General features: G+C 64.4%; 1 protein-coding gene across 1 annotated transcript in view; it reads right to left on the reverse strand.

Annotated features, from left to right (window-relative positions):
* Positions 1–2,735, reverse strand: part of MSRB1 (methionine sulfoxide reductase B1) — an 11,028-nt gene that overhangs the window by 8,010 nt on the left and 283 nt on the right. The window lies entirely within an intron of this gene.

Below are 2,735 nucleotides of genomic sequence, written 5' to 3' on the forward strand. Positions count from 1 at the left end.
GCTGCTGCCCCCTCCCCCGCCTCGCTGCGGCCGGAGGCCGTTGCCCCTGGTGCTGCCGGGGGCCCCGCTCCGGCCCCCGTTCCGCAGAGCCACCCTTGCCAGGGTGTCCCCACCTTTTCCGTAGTGGCGCCCGGTTCCTGCCCCTCCCAGCCCCGCACGACTGGCCCCGGAGCCCGGCGCCTTCCTCGAGCCCGGCTGGAGCGGTTTCGTCTCCTGCGCAACGTGCTCCCCTCTCATCCGTAAGATGTGGCGCCCCAAGCCGCTGCCACGCTGCCCCGCTCCCGGGCCTTCTCCTCCCCCACCAACGCGAGTCCTTGCCGGGCCTCAAGACGGGGTCTGGCGCCGCAAAGGCGGGAGCAGCCCCGCCTCGCAGGCCTGGAGCCCTCTGGCCCGATGGAGCGTGGCGAGGCTGCGGCCTGGTTGCGCTCGCAGGCAGGGCAAAGGGGCAGCCTGACCCCAGGTCTCTCGAGCCCCTGCCAGCCTCCGAGCTTGCAAAGCTGGGCCTGGCGCAGAAACCGGGAGCCGCAGCGTCGCGGGAGAGCTTGATGGAGCAAAGAGCGCTCCCGGGCTGCGGCTGAGCGCAGGCCGGACCTTCCTCACCCGCCCGCCGGGACGCGGTCAGAGCAAGTGGGCACTGCTCCCTGCCCGGCGACCTGGGCCGAGTCTGTCCGGCAGCACCCCAGAGCTCGGAGCATGCCTTCAACCCGCCTCCCGCACCGGTTTCAATCCGCCTCCCGCACCGGTGTCCCCCAGATCGCTGGCGCCATGGGCTTCGGTGCTGCAGCGAGGAGGCAGGCTGCCTCCACCGGAGCCCGTGCTCGTCTCCAGCAGCTCACGTCAGCACTTGGCCCGATCTTATCGCTGGTGCTTCCCTGAGCCCTCTGCCTCCCTCCGTCCTATGGGCTTTGTGTCCCAAGATCCAGCATACTCCAGCAGCTCCCCTGGCAGCAGCACTTTGAATCCCTGGGAGCAGCAGCATCACCTCCCCCTGAAGCTCCCCGAGCCGAACCACACGCAGCCCGGAGTCTGCAGGGAAAGGCTACACCATGCATGTTGCACAGGCATAATGCAGGCGCCGGCAGATGTTCCCGCTGTCCCTCCTCGACCCCACAGCAAAGGTCTCAGCCACCCCAGGCTCCAGGGAGATGCCTCTGATGTCCTCTGGGAGCGAACTGCCATCGGCCTCGTGATCCCTCTAATGATGCTGCCGTGAGGTCCATGTTGAAAGGGGGGCGATTACAGCTGATGGATGGTCGGGCACCAAGTGGGATCCCTAAGACCACAGCTGGTTTCTTGTCTCTGGGACTGGGAGATGGAGCCGCAGTCTCGTGGCTGCAAGGTGCTGTTTTGGAGCTGTCCATCCTCCTCCTCTTTAGCAAAGCAAGCATAGCCTGCTCCGTTTTCTGGAGGTAACAGGGCAGGTCCCTGCCCCCTATGACTTCTGCAGCTTGACGCCATGCTGCCGCGGAGGAGCAGTACAGGGGAGCAGTGCAGCTGCGTCGGGGATGTTGCAAGGACTCCAGGACAAGCGGCAAGGAGGCAGCTCCCCCTTTAAAAACCCATGCTGTGTTTCATGCTGGGCCCAGCGCCTGTGGGAGCGTAGTTGACCCTGGGTAGCTGCCCATGCAGGGCAGTAGTGTTCCCAGGGGTGTTCTTGGGTGCTGAGTCCCAGGGGGTTGATTTTGGGAGCTCCTAGTACGGGGGATATTGAAAAGTGGGGCTGCAAGGCACCTCCAGAGGTCACATCTAGTCCAACCCCCGGCCTGAGGCAGGATTGGGATTTCACCCCAGACTGATCCTTTGTCTCACCTCCATCTCCTCTTTCACAGGGGCAGGGAAATTTCTCGGAGAGACCCCGAAAGACGAAGGTGCCCCGAGAAGTCCAAGATGCACGCTGACTTGCGTGCAGGCTTAAACCAGACCCGGCTGACTCTGCGCTCCCTCTGGTACACGCACGGGTGCTCTGCACGTGTTCCCCACCCAGCAGCGCTCAGGCTTTCACCCCGGCGGTCACAGGAGACAATGCACAATGCTAACGCGGTGGGGACCACGTCTGCTGGGTTTGGCTTGGCCGGTGCTTTGCTGCTGCAGAGAACCTGCCTGTGCCTTGCTGGAGGTTATCGTCAGAGCAGGAGAAGGAGGGACCCGCGTGGAGCCTTGCCAGCCTTCTGCAGCAGAGCACTCCCCTGTGCTGCATTTGTCACTCGGCCCGTGGGGCTGCTTCCCTCCTCCATCTCGAGAGCGTGCTGTGTGCCCTGCCCTGCCCTGCCCTGATCCTGCCCGGAGCAGCCGCCCCGCTGCATGAGAATGCGTTGTGACACATGAGCTACCGCTTCTGCCACGAGTCTGCACAGCAAAGCCAGAGCGCCTGGTCCCAAGGCATCTGCATGCACCGTGACGAAACCATGGCCATGAGCGCCCAGGGGCCTGCAGCCCGTGTTGTGGAGACTCCCATCCCACAAGGGGAGGATAAAGCCTGGCAATCCTTCCCGAGTCCCCGGGCCTGGCTGCAGTACAGCTGAGGCAGGCGACCCCGCGAAGCGCCACCCAGGATGGGGTGCTCCAGGTACTAACGCGCCTTACTCTACTGGGCAGCAAGGAATAAAGACCCCTGGACTCTGGGAAAAGGATGCACTGGACTAGGCTGCTGATTCCCTCCGTGCTAAGGTAGGGACCTATGGACACTGTATGGCGGGGCAGGAAAGGGGGGGGGGGCTCGTATCAATCCCAGCACC

Source organism: Gavialis gangeticus, unplaced genomic scaffold, assembly GCF_001723915.1.
Source record: "Gavialis gangeticus isolate Ggan-Ray unplaced genomic scaffold, GavGan_comp1, whole genome shotgun sequence".
In the NCBI taxonomy this organism is placed as follows: Eukaryota; Metazoa; Chordata; order Crocodylia; family Gavialidae; genus Gavialis; species Gavialis gangeticus.